This window comes from Cavia porcellus, unplaced genomic scaffold (genome assembly GCF_034190915.1).
Source record: "Cavia porcellus strain 051 isolate PalLab524CR breed Dunkin Hartley unplaced genomic scaffold, mCavPor4.1 scaffold_2, whole genome shotgun sequence".
NCBI classification, from domain to species: Eukaryota; Metazoa; Chordata; class Mammalia; order Rodentia; family Caviidae; genus Cavia; species Cavia porcellus.
The window spans coordinates 131,413,713-131,433,365 of record NW_026947485.1 but is presented as its reverse complement, the minus strand read 5'-3'; the positions used below and the strand labels follow the sequence as shown (position 1 = coordinate 131,433,365).

Sequence of the window (19,653 nt, the reverse complement as noted above, 5' to 3'; positions counted from 1 at the left end):
ATAATTAGCAAACCCTACATATAAAAAGTCAATGAAAATTAAATTTAAATTTTAATGAGAAATGTATTTGCATCTTACATTTCCTCACCCTAACTTCAAGTTTCTTTATTTTCCGTGGCAGAATCGATTTTCCTTATGAAGTCCTTATCTGCAGGGAAAAGATTGGCCTATTAGCAGCATTTCCGTTTCTTTTGGTTCAAATTGTCTCTTCTTAATGTGCGAAGGCTAAAAATGAAGGCCCTGAATGGCCTCTTGGAGGTGAGTTCCTTTTACTTTCAAGAGGGATCAATAGAACCCAGTAAATAAAAGGCAACCATCCCTGTAGCAGCAAAAGTGGCCTCTTGGATCCGCTTTCTGTGCCCTGGCCTCTCGCCTCTTCTGTCATGTGACTGGTCCATTTTTTCCCTGCTTGGTTGACCCTTGCACTACAACCGGCTGAATTTGAGGGTTCAAAAGGAGGAGCTGCCACCTATTTTTAGAGGCATGGCCCATCGTTTTCAGTCTCTTTATAACTTCTTCCTTCCTCAAACTTTTGTCAATCCCAAACTTCACTGGTGGTTATAGGACCATCCATTTGTCACACGTAGGCAGAGTGAATTTTTGACAGTAAACAGCTTGGCCTGAATGCTGTTAAAAAGCCAACACTCAAGTTTCTCATGATTTGATGTAAGCTAGAAAGGGGAATAACCAGAGGTGTTTTATTATTTATGTCTCCCTAAAACCTGAGCTGAGACTTAATCTCACTGGGATTTAGAGACTTCATAGTGGGATCTAGAGACTTTAGCTGTCCAGGTACAAAAGGAGGAAAGTGCCATGACAATAAATCCTTATTAATTCCTTCTAGATGAGGATGTTACCACAGGAGAAGCAGCGAGACCTGATGCCAGGTGTGTGCCCAGCAGCACGTTCAGCCCCGCTCTTCATTCCTCCCCAGAAAGACATGCAGGGACACCCTGACAGCACCGTCACTGGCTGGGATATATGCTCAAGCCTCCCTCTCCACATGGGGATAGAAGATGGGGCACTGACCAGCTACCCTAAGTCATATGCCTGACTCATATGTAGGACCAGTGGTGTCAGCCAAAGAGCAAAAGGACAGCCAAGGCCTGACTTCTCTTCTCACCCAACAACAATTTATTTTTAAAAAAGGGCTAAATATTAGAGTTATTTGTTTCATTCCCTCAGCCAGCTGAGTATAAGCCAAAGGACATTTTTTTGTCTCAATTCTATCTCTATTCCAAGGTGCTCCCCAGGGATGTCAGTTAGGATCCACTCCAGGAACAGGATATATAGTCATACAATGGGATTTATATGATAGGATTTACAAGGTAGGTTACAGTGACTTCCTGAAGAATCTGGTGTGAAAGAAAAGGGACACCTGCATGTTGGAGAGATGAAGGATTCTGTCAAAGGCTGAAGGCCTGAAGGTCACCATAGAACCCTCTCTGTGGAGGAATAAAAGCCAGTCACACAGCAGTGATGGCAATTGCAGGATCTAGGGTGAAACTTATACAGCCGAGGTTCAGATGTTTACCTGAGCATAGACTAAATGGTTATTGGAAGGCAGATGAGCCTTGTGTTACTTTAATTGCTTGTGCCCAAGGAGACTGGGTGAATAAAATAGGGAGAATGTGGAGGCTCAGGGTTCCCCAGCTACCTGCTTGCTAACTGACTCTGTGTCTCTTTGTCATCCTTATTCAGTCAGGGAACAAACTAGTACCAGGACCTACAAGTCATGTCTGTGTGGTGAAGGTCTGGAAGAAGAGGAGGAGGAAGAGTGGGCTGGTTCTTCGTGGGTGGCACCTGGGGAAGGGCCTGGGCACCAGTGGTGAAGGCCAGTCTCCAACACCTTTCCATGTTCATATCAGCAAGCTGAAGGGTCTGGGAAGGAAGCCTGGAGACAGATGTCCAAAGGTGATGGCAAAGACAGGAGTTCCTCTGAAGAAGCAAAAGTGAGACCACCTTTTTTCTCTTTTATTACATTCAGACTACAAACTGATTGGTTAATGCCACCCACGCCCAGGTTGGGTCATCTGTCTTCTGTAAGCCCATCATGCAGACACATCAAGTACTGTGCTAAACCAATCTGCTAGGCATTTCTTATTCAAGCTGACTTCAAAATTAGCAATCACGCCTTGTAACCAAATGCATCTGTCAAATGATACTACCTAAGATTGGATAATCTATAAAGAAAAGAAATTTATTTTTCACATTTCTGGACTCTAGGTTCAAGATCAAAAGGTTACATGTATGAGAGTCTTTATACTTTCTAGTGGGGACTCAGCAGAATCTGGAGGTGGCTCAGGGGATCACATGGCAATTTGGGGGGCAATGGAAAAGAGAGAGACAAACTTGTTTTTGTAAAAGAAGCACTTCACATATAACCCATCAATCTATGAACAGTTTATTTACGATGAGCTGATTCTCTGTTAAGGTCACATCCCTAACATCACAAATAGGAATTAAGTTTCAACCTGAGTTTTAGCAATTGCATTCAAATCATAACACTATGTCTCTCTGTCTGATTTACTTGCTTTGTTGGTGAAGGACAATACAATGCCTGATGCCCACTAATTAAAGGAGGAGAGCTTTATTTTGGTTCACAGTTTGTAGAGGTTTTCTAATTTAAAAAGTGAAAATGGCAGCTTCAGGACATAGGCCCAGTTTTTTTTCATTGTTTTGTCTTCTTCCAGAACACAAGAATTCTGCAAAAGGGTTTGGCTTTTTTATTTGCAAATAGTCCTCTTTCACCTGTGAATACATCTCTCTTTGTCACTTGTGTTGCGGACCACTATTGTACTGTGGTTAGGACATCACCTCCCTCCCACCACCACGACCACAGATTTCTTCTGTAGACCAACTTTTCACCTGTAAATTTGACCAGCCATCAAAACACAAAGATTATCTTACTATGGGGAGGGGGGTAGTGCCAAACTGAGACCAAGACTGTAGGTTATCAAATGTCACAGACATGCCCCAATTTATAAATATTCCAAACTACTGCATCTCATTTCTTTGAGCACATCTCAATCTAAAAATCTCTACCTAACAAATCTTTTCCAAGGCTCTTACTGAACTCTCCACAGCTAGAGGCAGTGAACCTGCAAAGTCATTCTACAGAAGGATGGGTGATCTTCCTTATTTCAGCCTCAGGGACCTACTCAGGCCCAGCCCAGTGACAACTGTGTGTCTGTGCTCAGCTATGGAAGCAGTGTGGCCTTGGAGAATGATCCTGCGTTATAATCTGAACCTTGTTCCTGGCAGCACACCCCTATGCGGTCTCTCAATCTCAGAAAACTCTAAGAACTGACCAAAACATTTTAATATTTATGTTTTCTGCTTGAAACAGTCAATGTTTGTTTCTAATGACAGTGGATCCCTAAGATTCATGGGGGTTGCATTCCTAGAGCACCTGCAAATGATGAAAAACCACAAATTTCAGATGTGGTCAGAGAATGCCTATAAATACCTTTTTTTGTGGTTTAACTCCTAAATGTGTCTCCTGAAATTATGTAATTTAATTTAATAAAATGCTGTATTAAAAGTGCAGGACAGTTTAGCAGCGTGTTAGGGTCTGAGGGTTTTGAGAAAAACAAAACCCAGGACACTGGAGATAGCTACAGAGGTACAGCAAGCTGTCATGAGGCAGGAACACTCGGTGCACCTGCCAGAGATGGGTAACAGGACAGCAGCCAATGAGCAGCAAGAACTGAATAACGCTTTTGGATTGGCTACTTGGAAACTTTCCTCCAAAACAAGCAATTGCGCAAGATATTTGCGGTTCCTGAGAAGTTTCAGGGGTTTCCATGAACAATTTCTGCAAACGAGTGATGCTGCGAACACTAAACTGCGACTTTGCAGGGGTATATGGTATACCAAAAAAGCTATAACCGATCTATACAGCTTAGGGGGACTTTTACGATTTGATCTCTGCCTTCTTCCCCATCTCACACTGTAACCTAGCCATTGTAATTCCTTACATGGCTCTTTGTTACCTGTGAATTTTCCTAGCTTGTTCTCTGCCTGGGAGCCCCCTCACCCAGCCCTCTGTATTTGCATGAGTCTTACTCTCTGATTCTCAGGTTTGGCATCATAATCATTCACTGTCTTTGGCAGAATTCACTAGGTGCATACCCAAATCACTGCTTCCTTCACTGCTTTACTAGTAGAACTACAGAGTTTTAGAGATAGTCATGTGCCCAGTCAATAATCCTCATCTCCCGAGTCCTCAGATCTATGAATGCAACTCGGTCCTATGAATCCCAAATAGAAGTCAGCCAGCTGTGAACTCTAAGACACTGTCTGTTTCCCAGTGTAAAGTAGACTGTTTACAACTCTCTTTTCTCTTCTTCCCTTCCTATCGGCATTGCAGACCTGACATCTGATTTTGAAGCAGACATTCTTGGCTGTGACAACAACAACCTTAATGGAAGACAAGAAAATCTGAATTCTCAATGACTTTCTGGAGCAGTTGGACCTGACAACCTACCTACCTCTTATTTCTTATTCTGTGATATGATTTATTGTTGGACTTCTATCTACCCTGAGTAAAAGCCTAGCTGCTTAGGCAATTTATTAGATACTCCTTTTAGTTTTTCTCACAGCATTCTTTCCCTGTGGAAACACATTGTCACCTAGTTGTCATTTCCTGTTTACTCATCTGTGGTTTCACTCTTACTTGTACAAACCACAAGGACAGTGACTGAATTGAGTGTCCTTAAAAAAAATAGGTTTCAGTCTCAACCCTGGCTTCCTATCAACCTGTAATCTTATCTTAAAATAGGTATTTTACCAGTGTCATCAAGAAAAATGAAGACATACTGGATTGTGATGCATGGTACAGGAGAAAGGATGAGGAGACTTAAACACATAGATACATAAGGAGCAAGGCCAAATGACCCCAGAAGCAGAGGCTCGAGCTATGTTACTACAAAACCAAGAACACCAGGGATCTCTCAATGCATTATCTTCTAGAACTTTCAGAGGGAATGTGGCACTGCCAATGCCTTAATTTCAGGCTTCCAGCCTTGAGAACCAGAGCTGTATACATTGCCCTTGTTTTAAGCCCTATTCAGTTGGTGGTAATTTGTTATGGCAGTCACTGAAATCGAATAAACTGATCTTGCCTGCAGAGTTTCAATTTATATCAAGCCTCATACTATAACTACAAATCTTACAGTATTTCCTTCAAAGAAGCCATAAGATGGGGCAGATCAGAGCCAGAAGACTGACTTGGTCTGCTTGATGAGTTGGTTCCTTCCATATTCTGTCTCCTTACAATGAGATTAGCCTGTAATAACTTAGAATCTAAGGATGGCAAATAAATTTCATCTTGTGTTGCAAAGAGTTCTGAGACTATATTTGACTCATTTGTTATGCTCATTCAATGATTATTGAAGGTCTACTATGTCATTTGCTAGATACTATTCTGGAAGGGGAAAATAAGTTAACTAATCATCTAACTGAATAGTCTTTGCCTCCATAAAGCTGAATTGGAAAGAGGGCGGTGACGGATTTAAAAGATGTCTTCCATAAACACGGCAGGGAAGAACTTAAGCAGTTTACTATATATTTACAACCCTTCCAGAATGGAGTTAGTCACCACACTGGATTTTCAGGCCAAACTGTAGTTGTGTCTATCTCTTCTCTGGGGCAAATATAAACAACGTGCTCTACTTTGTGTTTGCTGATACTTCTTTCTTATATATTTTGCTGTTGAAAGAGCATGGGAGTGGTAGCAGACAAAAGTTTAACGAGAAGGCCTAGGTGTTTCATCGCTGCACCAAACACTGCTAAACTCCAGATTAAGGATTAAGGATATTTTCCTGCTCAAATCAGAATTTCAAGAAATTCACAGTATGTAACACTGAAGCATAGAATTTAACTTCCCATTATGAATAAAAACCAGAGGTCAGGATTTGTTAAAAATAACTGAAAAAAAAAATCTATGAATACCTATGCAAAAAAGGCTAGATTGGGAATATTAGTAAACTTGTGGCTGTGACACAATACTCAACATTCACAGTTTAATGGAAGAAAAGTTTGATTTGGCTCACCATTTTGAGGAATTCAGTCCATAGTCAGCTAGTTCCAAGGCAGGAACATCATGGTAGATGGGTATGGTAGATCAAAGCTGCTTAGATCATGACAACTAGAACCTGCTTTACTAATCCACTAGGCATGTTACCCCAAAGCTCCTACATTCTGTGTGCCAACAAAACTAATGTCATATGGACAGGTGTGAGGTGTGCTGTCAAAGGAAGCAGTAGCCATGCCTACAGAAGCTACTGAGTGGCTAACTGGCTAAACATTATGAAATAAATTCCATAGTCCCAAGGACACTCTTCTCAAATGAAAGATTGCACCCTGGAACTTGCCATGCATGGAACTGATTCCTGATATATTCTCAAGGCATTTTCTTTTTTCTATGAGTGTAAAGTACTTGGTTTCTTTTTAATGGTGCTAATCTTTTCAGCAACCACACCTTCTTTGCCCTAACTTTACACACAATTCCTTCTGGGCAAAAATTTAAAGTTTTTAAAATTTTCTGCTCTCCCTTTTCCCCCTGATTCTCACTATAAATCTGGCCAAAAGAATTCAGTAGTATCCTGCCACGGCATGAATGTTGGGTTGTCTTGAAATTTCATCCACCCAGTTAATTAGTCCACCACCCTAACCATCAGTTCCTTGCAGGCTTGGGACAGAGGCAAAAGGCAGACAAATTTTCTGCCAACATGCAATGCATATGACCTTTAATCTTCATGCCAGTGTAGTCATTGTTTTAGCAGAAACCTCCTGAGCCTGGGCTTTACTCTTGCATTCCTGTTAGCATTCTGGTCTTTTGAATAGTGACCTAAATCTACCACCAGGTTCTGGTTATTGTATTCTAGATATTCTCTGGTTTGAGTCCCCAAACTCTTTCAGACTCAATCAACAAATCAGTTCTAAGTGCTCCAAAATTACATGGTCAGGTATAGTCACAGAAGTGACCCCACTTCTCAGTACCACTTTTCTCTACTAGTGAAATTCCCTTCTGCTGAGACATAATGTCCAATACCCACAATTTAAAAGAGGAAAAATGTAATTTGGCTCACAGTTTTGAGAAATTCAGTCCATAGTCTGTTGGCTCCAAGGAAGAAATATCATGCTGGTTGGGCATGGTAGAACAAAGCGGCTCATTTTATATTGGCTATGGAACAGAGATGAGAAAGGATGTCAGAGAGGAGCTGGCTAGAAGTTATATATATATATATATATATATATATATATATATATATATATTATATACCCAGGACTGGTTTTCTAATCTACTAGACATTTTTTAATCCAGTGAAGTTGACAAAGCAGGATTAATAGTCACAATATGTCTTTGGGTGTGCTTCTGAGAAATAGTCCCCAAAATAGTAGGCTAAATTTAAAGGTTTAGATGTAGATGTAAGTAACACACACACACACACACACACACACACACACACACACACACATTATCTCTCCATTTGAAAGAGCTATTTTTAATTAATCAAAAGGTTTTTAAAAATGGCAAAATTGACATTTCCATTTGAAGTAAGTCTGATGTCTAAATGATTTTATGTGTGTCATTTAAGGTGTTGTCTTTATCTCAATCAAGTGAGCACTGAAGTCTGGTAAGAGTCAGGAATAGACTGAAAACAAATGTGGGTGGAAAATCAGTTTTCCAGAGTAATAAAATTTTCAATGTCTGTGAAAATATAAAATTCTTAACAATGTGTATGACAGGCATCTTTTTATATAAAAATGCCCAGCATTTTAATCATGTTATTCTACTTCCTCTAACCATACCTGTTGGAATTTTCAAGCTGCTTCAAGCAAAATTTATTAGCTTTATATGTTTGTAAAAACATAGGGCATAATTTTGGGAGGAAGACGATGAAAACTTAACTTTGGTTTAAGGTAAGTTTTGGCTTTAGTATAAATTTTCTGATAAGAATAATGATAAACATTTTATTCTTTATAAACTAATATTTGAAGAATATGACCCTGGTAGCATTTGACTCAATGTCTGGAAATTACACAACTATGTAATTTGACCTGTCTTCAATCCATTTAGTGACATCAATCAAGTTCTTTATACCTGCAGTGACACTCAGGTCCTAACTCAATTACCTAGATTTCCAACCCTGTCTAATCTAGCTGCAGGAATATTGCCAGGGATGTCCTGTCTCAGTGACCGCAGAGCCCTTCTCAACTCTGCAATATGTTTTTCTGAGAAGAAGCCATAAGGTCAGTCTAACCAATGAAACTCAAGTATCGAACCTTATTAAGTCCTCAACAGTTGGATCAAATACTTTCCAATTAATGCACACATTCAATTTATGGCTATTTTAAAAAATGTCATCTTCTTTGGCCATTTAGATCAATGATTCTTAAGGTCAGTGCCAAGGTCATTAATAGAATACTAATATTATCCCAAAGCTGCCTCAAAACATATGTCCCTTCTTGATTCTTTTTTTTTTTTTTTTTGTCTTTTTCATTTTTATCAGTACCGGGGATCGAACTCATGACCACCTGCTTGCAAGTCAGGTGCTTATGCCGCTGAGCTAAATCCCCAGCCCCCCTTCTTGATTCTTAAATGCAAAATATATGCAAATTCATTTTCACAGGGTTCCTAAGGCTATTTACAACTATGTTAATACTTGATATTCACAAAAATAGCACATTAACCAAGCATACAAGCATATCAAGCACTTAAACTCAGTATTCTACTTTGAAGACCAGCTGGCTCACAGCACTATGCAAATAACTATGTTAAGGTTGAAATATTTTGTGCATATACATAATTTGAATGCCAGAAATCTGGCATTGATGCTGTAGCAGTGTATTGTTAAAATAGATGTAATTTTCCAATGTTCTTCTTCTTGCCTTTCCATTCTAAATTATTAATATTTTTGTTGCATCATTATGCTTATTTATGGTAATAGTCTGGTAGATATTATAGTGCTTGGTGATGTAGAGGTGCATCAACAGTGTTTTTGGCTGATAATTTTATCACATCTTAGTGACCAGACTTTATGTGTTATGTTATATGATTTCAATATTAATTATCTATTCCACCACATCTTTGTTTTTCAATTTTTATTTTTGATTAGTACATGCTTGCAGTACAGAATGATTACATTTCCCATGAAGAGTTGTACATGTATACATCTTAATTCTTCTCTTCCCATTCCTATTCCTCTCCTCCCCCTACCTCTATCTCTTCATCCCCTTCTTATTTGAGAAAAATATCCCTACCTCTCACTATTTATCTTTTATCTTTTGTTTTGCACTTTATTTATATTATTGGGTTTCTTGTATTAGAGAAACCATACAGTATTTAAACTTGCCATCCCATCATTTCTAAAATCAGAGAACTCTTCTCTTTCTGTCTCCCTCTCTCTGAACACTTGCATATTTACTTAGAGATTTGTTTTTGTTTTGTTTTCACTTAATCAAGTTTTCCTTCACATAGTAGAAAATGGGTAGGAGAAATGAGTATGTGATCTAGCGTCTTGCAAAAGTGCATTCTAATGAAAAAGTCTGAACTATAATTAACCAGAATCAGGTAGATACAGTATTGACTTATGAAAAAAGTAACATATTTTATATTGTAATTTACACCATGGTTATGAAAATTTTTAAATCTCTTAAGTATATTCTCTGGAAAATTTTTATAAACATAAAATACATATATCTCTTTCCCTTTTTTTGCCTTATCTATTGTACATAAGGTGCCCCTTTATAAACTATTTTATTTTATTTTTTTAATACTGGAGATTCCACTCGTGACCTCATGCTTGCAGGCAGGCTCTTACACTGCTAAACTAAGTGCCCAGTTATAGACATGTTTTGAAAAGACCATATGCCATTGCAAAACTTGAGAGCAGTATCTGATGTAAATTGTGTACATATAGTATGGCATGTGCATATCATTGTATATCATTTTGCTAGTTACTTTTTCAGTGTATTCTCTTTTTCCCATTGGCATAAGAGAAAAGGATTTCTGTCCCAGTTTGTAACTGGTTTCCCAAAGTCACCAACCTGATAAGTGAGCCAACTGAAATGAAAAGCAATTTTTCTAAATACATAAACTATTGGTCTCTAATCTTAAAAAAATTCCTTGACAATAGAAAAAAGAAAGTAGTGCATTGACAGTTGAGTCTTAACTGGAGAGAAGAGGTCATTTCCTAGTTTACTTTTGAGCCTGCAGCCTGAGTATTCACACACTTGCCACCGAACAAAACATAATCATGTTCTATGTAGTTTGACAGGTGTTTTTGAACATCTAGACTCTCAAATTAGAGCAGTACAGGCTACATGATGATATTGAGAACAAACACTTGTTCTTGTGGGAGTGCATTTAATCACGCTGATGTACTTTATCTTCTATTTAGAAACTTGAAATCACTCAGTGGTTGAACTGCCACAAAAGTTACTTTTAGACACAATACTTGTGAATGAATCATAGGTATGGTCTCACTGTCTCCAGCTGCCTATTTCAGTAATGGAGTAAGAGACAAGGAGCGTGTTCTTCTGTAACGAGTTCTAAATGTTAAATGCATTTTTAGCCTTCTAGCTAAGCCTTGAAGTCAGAAGCTAGGGTGTGCTCTTTTGACATAAAATTGAGGTTCATGTGTGAGCCAGGTACTTATTATTTTTTGTTTAGCTGGAACACAAAGGTACTTACTCTGAGAGAGTTCCCCTTTGTCTTTTATTTTCTCTCATTAGCCTTAGAATGCCAATAAAAAGACATATCTTTCTGTCTTTCTTCTCTATGTTGGTAGATTCTATGGAGAGATGCTCCATAGAATGATCTCAAAGATCATTAGCAATCTAAAGACTAGAACCCCCGGGGCCATTAAACACATAAGTACAACTGCTCCGTTTACTTATGCACCCCTAACTTACTTCATACACTGTGTCAAAAATTATCTATTTAAATTATATAGAATCAACCTTAGTGACATTTTGCTTTCAAAAGCTTCAGCACTTTTATTACAGATTATATCACTCATTAACCATGTAAAATAGTTTCATTAATATGGTGATTTATAGTCCTATCTTGGTTATAAATTTTGAGTGTTTTCAGTCACTACAATAGGATTACATAAAGTGTGTGTGCCCTAATGCTTCCTGGGCTGTGGGCCCTAAATCATACAGAATATATCAGTCAGAATATTTAAGAGGCAGAGTCATGATTAACCATCATCACAGGTTTTTGTTATGAATGTCATTGTTTTAGAACTGCTGTTCTAGACAGATACAAGTTTCATCTAGGTACACAGGTCAATAATTATTTAATTAGAAGGAAACTAGCATTTATTAAGAGGCTAGTGCAATGTATAAAGTATTTAATTGGCACATAATTATTTTAAAAAGATATTATCAAAAATTTCCAAAGAGAACATGAGGTTCAAGAGAATTAATTTCCAGGATATGATTCAGATTCTACACTGCTTTTAAAAGGGGAGATTTTTCAAATGAATGGCACTGATGAAAGTAGGTGACTTTTGGAAAAATATAAAATTAGATCTATACACAAGAATGATCTCAAAGATCATTAGCAATCTAAAAATTAGAACCATACAAATACTAAAAGAAATATAGTGAATTTCTTTTTCATATTATTGTGGGGGAAGTCTTTGTATTTCAAAGCCAAAGAAAAATTTTAAAAGTTAATAAATTTGATAACATCAAAAACAACAACAAATACTTGTGTATGGCAAAAAAACATAGATACAAAGTCACAAGATAAATGAATCACTAAGAGAATGTACAGAGCCTAATGTACAAAGAACTGTTAGAAGCTCAGGAACACAGAACCAAAAACCAACAGAAAGTGGAGGAAGAAAACGTAAAAGACAGTTCACAGAACATGATGTGCAAAAATCTTTTAAGCATACTTTTAAAGGTTCAAAAACACTAATTCAATAAAAATTTAAAAGATATTTCTTGCTTATCAGATTAGCAGCTATCAAAATGTATAACAACGTACTATTGCAGTTAAGCTATAGAGAAACAGTATGAGACACTGCTAGGACAAATACAAACTGGAATAATCATTGTAGAAGAATTTGGCAATTTGTAAAAATTCTACACACCTATCTTTTGGTAAGGCCAACCCACTCACAGAAATACATATGGCAATAATACAGATATTCATGTACAAAGTTATTCATTGTTGAATTGCTCACATTGCAAACTCTTTGGAGCTTATAGAGAAGAGTGGTTAGAATAAATTAAGGAGTACTATGCACCAGTAATAAAACAGATGAGGAAGATATTTATTTAGAAATTTCTATGAAGTAGTTTCTAGCATATTCTTAAGCATAAAAAAGCAAAGTTTAAAAGATCACAGATGGTACAGTATCTTGTAAATGGAAGGATATGAGTTAAAATACGTTTATCTGATCATTTATACAAAACTTTTAAAAACCCAAAGAAGAGTGAAGTAGAAGATAATGAGAAGGTGGAAACATGTTGCAAGAATGAGGGGCTGTGTCATAGTCACGTGAAGCTGACCAACCAGTCGTGTTTCACACTCATCTTATTTTTTAAAAAAACCTTGTATTTACACATTTTTAAAATTACATTCATTAAGGATATAAAGACAACACTAATGAAATACAAACAGAAGCAAATGTTCCTAAGCAAAGGACCATTAATGACGTAATCATACCAGAGGAAATGGGACGGGGCAAGGAGAACCAACCTAAGTATCTCTGTAATGCAATATTTTTGCAATAACTGTAAGGACAAAAAAAAGTACACAAACACAGTACTCTAGTTATTAAATCTGATTTTACAAGCAGTACGTGTTAGAAATTCTAAAACTACATTGTGTATATTCCATAACTGAGAAAAGAGTAAATATATTGTGGAAATTAAGACCTAGATGTCACTTGTTGGAGAAGAGATTTACAAATAAGGACAGGAGGGTTGCTAAATGAACCCTGTGGAGCTGGACTGGAATTTGAAATGTCATGGATTACATATGAACACACAGAAGACACATTGGTATAGAAAAGGATATAAATTTATGAATATATGTGAGTGTATCCATTCATGCATTTCCTATCCCTGTGCACTAAACAAGTCTGGAAACATGTTGGTACTTGGGTCTTGACAAAATTCAAGCCCATCAAGATTAAAAAGAAAAAGTCCAAAGCAAGCTAAGGATGAAATGAAATGTCTAAATTAGATAAAGTATATCTCTAAACACCTGTAACGTTAATTATGTGCAGTGGTAAAAATATTGAGCTTACCTTTCAATATGGGATGTTTGCCATCAATTCTACCATTTTGCATTGTATTTGGAATTTTAGCTGCTACTACAAGGATGAAAAAAAAGAGAGGAAGAATTAAAAGGGAAAGTGAAAATTATCCTTCTTTATAGTAAAAATCTAAAGGAATATGCAGTTATTAGAATTGAAAAGATACCTAGGCACGTTTGCAGAGTAAAAAATCAATATATAAAAAACAATTTTGCTCCTACATGACAAAATATGAAAAGGTACAATGTAAACAAAGAGAGCATTTATAATATTATAAAGCATCACATACTCTATTTAGTAAAAAAAAAAACCTTCCAAAGCATATGTCAGATTTCTACAGAGAAAATTATAAACCTTAATGACAAAAAAGAAGACCTAAATAAATAATTGATAATTATACTGTGTTCACAGATTAGAAGACTCAATGTTATAAAGAAGTAAATTCTCCCATTGACCTATAACTCCAAATTCAATAGTAATCAAAACTTCAGAGTTCTCCTGTTAGAACTTGAAGAATCTCTTTCTAAACTCTAAATTGATCAACCAAGTGTGAATAATTACACTGGTTCTGAGAAGTTGAAGAGACCTGCTGTACTAGATGTCAGTATTACTGTAAGTTTACAGCTGACACTTGTAATTCTTGACCTATAACACTGACCAAGTGCTCACTATATAAGTTAAGCTACACATATATATTTATTCACTTTTTTGGAAGAGGTAACTTATCATTATGTTTTACAATCAAAGGATATTTGGAAAAGAAAATAAAAAACGTTTTCCATGTTGTGCCATTCCAGTCAAAATTCATTCATGAGTATTAATTATTTGGACTGCAAATGTCTCAACACCGTGCAGTGTGTGATTTTCTCGGTGGCATTTTGGCCTAATGCTCCTTGACTTGACTGGAATAAGCTGAAGAAATATCAAGTACACTGACATTACCCTGTAAGAGTGAGCTATGTAAAACCTACTTACTAGAATATCTTTTTCCCCCTCTGATACTGGAGATTGAACCCAGGGCGTTGATACTGTGCTACATCCCCAGCTCTTGTTAAAATTTTTCTTCTAACTTTTGAGTCAGGGTCTCGCTATGTTGCTAAATTTCCCTGGCTGGACTTGAGCTTGCTAGGCTCCTTCCTCAGCTTTCCAGAGTACTGAAGTGACAAGTGTGTGCCACACATTATTTCCATGTATATACTGGGTCTCATCCACAGATTCAATTACAAAACTACTCTTCATATAAAACTCCATTTAAATATGTCAAAGACAGTAAATACTGTTTTTTTTTTTGTTGTTTTTTTTTTTTTTTTTTGCTGAATAGCTCTTCAGTAATAATAAGAAAGAAACAACCTAGGAAATGTTTGTCTGTAATTGTCTATTTTGAAAGGTAGATAAATTTATGAAGGAGCCAGATAGGTTATGTCATTTGCAGGAAAAAAAAAATGGATAGAACTAGAAACTGTCATGGTAAGTGAAGTCAGCCAGATTCAGAACATTAAATATCACATTTCTCTTATATGAGAAATCTAAAAAGAGTACATAATTTAAACAATTTAAAAATTATGGAAAGAGAGCTTTTGCAAATGGGAAGAGGACCAACAGTTAGAAGAAGCAAGAGAGAGAAGAGGAGGGGATGCAAAACAAAAAGAGAGAGAGAGAGAGAGAGAGAGAGAGAGAGAGAGAGAAAAGATTAAGAAGTATTAGGTACACATACCAACTCCCCGTGATAATTATCATTGTGCACTGCAAACATGGACTAACAAAGAAAATTTTAAAAAAAGAACAGAAAGAGGCTAGAAAACATGAAGGTAGACTTCTGGAGACTGGGAAGGACAGAGAATGGTGAAAAGGCAGAAAGTAATTGAAACTGATTAATATATGTTAAGTGTTTATACTAACTTCCCAAAATAAAACCCACAGCATGTAATATTGTTTCTGGGTTTGGGGTTGCTGGAGTCTCTTCCTGGAGGTGGTTTCTAAATTCTTTCTGTGCAAAGCAAAGAATTGGTCAAGATAACACAAATGGCAGCAAAGTTTTTTTAAAGGTAGGAAAAGAAATAGGCTCTGTAAAGTGAATTTGGTTCACGTAAAAGCAGGAAAAGAAGCACACCCTATAGTGTGATGGTGCCCACCATGCAGGAGAGAACACAGTAGGAAAAACTCAGTGTAGACTGTCCTTCTCTTAATCAGCCACTCCTCAAGTTGACATCAGGTCTAGGCTGTCCTATCAAAACGTACCCAAAGTCTCACCAGTCTGCGTTCAGCGCTTTGGGAATTGTTCTGCATGTCTCCTGGGATTTTGTAATTAACAGGTCACACCTACTCCCCCAGCCAGCTTCGCTATGCCCTAATCTTCTGTCTCACTGTTATCATGTACTAATAAAAATAAGCCAGAGAGCATCCTCTTACTAGAATATTTTCTGTAGTCATTTTTTTAATATCAATTAAAGTATATCTAGCTTGAGCATACACACAAAAAAAACTCTAGTCTTTCCAGAAAGCATGTCACAGGTATTTCTCAAAAATACTTTGGTAGCCTGGTCTCTCTCATTTTATCCTCCTCTGGCACAGTGATTTTCTTTGCTTTCACAGCTTCCTCTAGAATTTTTCTCTCAGCTTCTACTTGTTCCTTCTGATCCTCTCTATCAATTTTCATGTCTTCCTATCAAAATAAGTGGCAAAAAGGGGAAGAGATTCAGAGAAGGTTTAAGATGAGGTAAAATGAAAGTCAAGAGATAACAGAAGACAAAAGACAGACACAGGGAACAGGGAGATGTGGAAGGTTTGCCGTGGGGAAGGGAGCTGGAGGAAAAAGAAACACAGAGGTTGAAAGAAGAGAATGAAATCTATCAGTAGAGTTTAATTAGAATACCTGCTATCACTCACGCCTTCTTCATCCAAGCGACAGTGATGAAGCCAATTAGATAGTCCTGTCCATTGACACAGCTAACATCCACCAGAATGAATTGAATCTGAGGAACTTCTCTGGGTGGAGGCTCATTGTTTAAAAAAGGCAATTTCACGATCTCAGAAATTAATATGATGTGTCTTTCTTGGACAAGATCAGGAAATCACGTTTGGAGTTAGAGGACACAGTTTGGAAATTAGAGAGGTCCTGTGTTTTTCTAGCAACATGATTTCCCCAAGGAGCAGTGTGCTCTGAAAGTTACTTTGGGAATTTGAAATGGCCTATGATGATAACCTTTTCTAAATCAAAAAGGAATCAAAGCATAGGATTTGATTTTACTGAAAAAGATCCTTGACATTTTCTGAAAATTTGCTAACGCCACCCTAATATTTCACTGTGCCCCATCAATGTGCAAGAAATAAAACTGATTTTCAAATAGCTAATGATCTAAAAAAGTGCTAATTATCAAAAATAAATTTATTACCATGAATGAAACTGTATATTTGCATTGTCATCAAACTGCCACATAAGCATGTTGACCTGAGATATACCACCTGCTCCAAAAATGGAATATTCATAAGCACCACGGAAATACTTTGTCATGCTAGGAAACATTATGAGACTATAGGACCATAAGGTATCCTAAGGGAAACTCTCATGCTGTTCTTTTTAATTTTAATTTTCATTTCCAAAGGCAGTTAAAATATGTTTACATACTTTGTTGATACTGAGAAATGAGAATCAAAATAAAGCTGATGATAAATAATGATTGATTACTGTGACACCATTTTGTATAACATGTAATAAAGTCTTCATCATAACTCACTGATAAGTACAACTAATATCCCCCTTGTATTGTTTACATACAAGGACTCTGATCTATAAAGAAAGCCACGTTTAGGCAAATAACACTGTATACAATGTTCACTTGAATTTTAATTTAGAGACTTGTACAAGACTTCCCTGATATTTAATAACTAGCTTCTTTAGGTCAAGTCCTAGGCTAGTTCCAAAAGCATTGCTAGCCAAAGCACAAAGGATTCTCTGACCTCATCGAGCTTACAGTCTATGGGCCAAAAGCGATCAATCAATGAAGCAATAATATAAAGCCCTCTAAAGATACTGATAAGGTAAGTACAAGGAGACTTGGTAAGCAAAGAGGAAACATATAAAACCTTGTTGGAAAAAGCAGGTGCCAGAAAATAGGGTTTGGTATGTGTTTTCCTTAGAACTTGCATTCAGATCCCCTGATTCCCAGGCCAAGACTCTTTTCAAGGCCTCATTCTGTCTTCACTCACCGTACTTTCATTAGGAAAAGGCCCAGTCAGCAGCTGCAAGGGCTCCCTAACAGTGTGCTCTATTTGGTCAGTACACAGTTACAGTCAGTGCCAGTTATACTTCAGCAAGTGGAGTGCTTTTGTATTTCAAACAGATATTTAATCATCTAATGCACATGTTTACAAGCTGACTTTGATGTACATACTTAACACAAAACTTAACTTTGCAAATAGAAGCATACATGCATCAAATCCATTATAAACATTAAAACATGACTTCTCTTAAGTGGTATTCCCTAACTGAGCCCTGTTTTTACCTGCTGGACTAATCTGAGTGTGTACTCAGAAAAAATTCTGGCTAACCACTTCATTCGGGTGGATACATTAAAAAAACAAGATTGATAATAACCACTACTGATGAGGATGTGTAAAAACTGGAACCCTCACGTCTACTTGGTGGAAACAAAAAGTGGCATAGAAACTTTGGAAAAATTTCTGAGAAATTTCTTAGTAAGTTAAATGTAGAATTGCCATATTATCCAGAAATTCCATTTTTATATCCCAAGGTGATTAAACATGCATGTCATTGCAAAATTTTTTATGTAGATGTTTAGAGTAGCATTCATAGTAGTTAAAAAGTGGAAAGAATTCAACTGTCCATTAGCCAATGAATGGATAAATAAAATGTGACAAAAAAATAAAACAAAATGAGCTAACCACAAAAGGAAATGAACTAATGATGTGTACCACAACACAGGAAATCTTGAAAACATTATACCAAGTGAAAGAAGCTAAACACAAAAGGCCCATACTATGTGATTCCATTTGTGTGAAATGCCCCTAGTGGACAAAACCATAGAAACAAAACAGAAGAAGCAGGTCAGGATTGTCAGAAGCTGGGGGAAAGGAAAAATAGTGGTTTTCCCTAATGGAGCATGGGTTATTTGGAGGAGGAAGGATGAAATATTTTAAATTAGATAGTTGTACAACTACCTGATTATGTGTGTATTCATCATAGTGTCATTATCTTAAAAAAGTGTCTACAAATACCAGCCTATTCAGAAATCCTGAATATTATTCATAGTTTTACATGTTTCTGTCCATCCAAAATAATGTATAAAATTGAGGAAATTTCAACATAATTCAAGTTTAAAAATACTTTTATCCTAAGTATGCAAGTACTTCATAGAAGCATGACTCTTTCCATATCATTGTCTTTGCTCTCCATTTCATTCCAATTTACATATTCAAACAGAGCTACAGAATGCCACTTTCATTTCTAACAAAGTGATTTAGAGTTTTCTTTCTTTTCTAGTCATATTCTACTTGCAATTTTTCTCCCTCTCTCTGTTTCCTCTGTGTCCTCATGCAACTCTCCCTATTCTTTTTGCCGTAACATAAGCTCCTATTTTTAAGCTATGCATGAGAACGCTTGCCTAAAGACCACTAATATGACCCACATTGTAACTTCAAGACTGCAAGACTATCCTTCCCAAAAGAACCTGTTCCAATTCTGTGATACCAGGGATACTTGTCAGTAGTTTCATCATCTCGCTGTTGACCTGTGTATTTTTCACTCCTGTTGGCTGGATAGATCTGAAATTGTTAAGCAAACAAAAGAAACCTGGTTGCTATGCCTGGAAGGACCAAGCTGCTCCCTGCTTCCTGTTGTGCTGCCCGGTGTAGGCAGAGTGGAGAGCGAGGCTGAATTCTGCTTACGTCTGTTTGAACAAAAGAGGAAGGAGGGCGGCTGTGTGTGTATCGTTCACCCAGACAAACTCAGCACTGCTTTCTGCATCCATCTGTGGTAAAATCCGAGAATGTGCTACGCACAATTACACAGGCAAACACAATGTCCCAAGACAAATATGCCCTATTAGCAAGCAGGCCAGAATTAAAGTAAAAGCAGGTGTTTCCTATATTGAGTCTGATTGCTTACATGTGTGGCTACTCTGAAATCATTTCTTAATTACTCTGAAGGATTGGCTTCAGTAGACATGGGGAGAAAAAACTCCAGGAGTGCTGAGGTCTCCTTGGGTCCTCTGTAAAATTAAAGCTTAAGGAGCTGAATCCTATAATTACTTAATCTTTTTTTTTTTTTGAAAGAGCCATCATGGCCCATTTTTCCTAAGCCAACAAACTGTATATTGTAGCCACTATGTTGGTTTCCCTCTGCTCA

At 37.0% G+C, this 19,653-nt stretch overlaps 1 long non-coding RNA gene across 1 annotated transcript in view; it reads right to left on the bottom strand.

Annotated features, from left to right (window-relative positions):
• The window catches only part of LOC134472907 (uncharacterized), a 44,702-nt gene extending 31,355 nt beyond the window's left edge, over positions 1 to 13,347 (bottom strand). The window contains exons 1-2 of the long non-coding RNA XR_010042924.1: positions 13,281 to 13,347; positions 7,095 to 7,189 (exon numbers count right to left, since the gene is read on the bottom strand). This is a non-coding gene — a long non-coding RNA (uncharacterized LOC134472907). The remainder of the gene's footprint in view (positions 1 to 7,094; positions 7,190 to 13,280) is intronic.
• Positions 13,348 to 19,653: the final 6,306 nt, after the last annotated feature.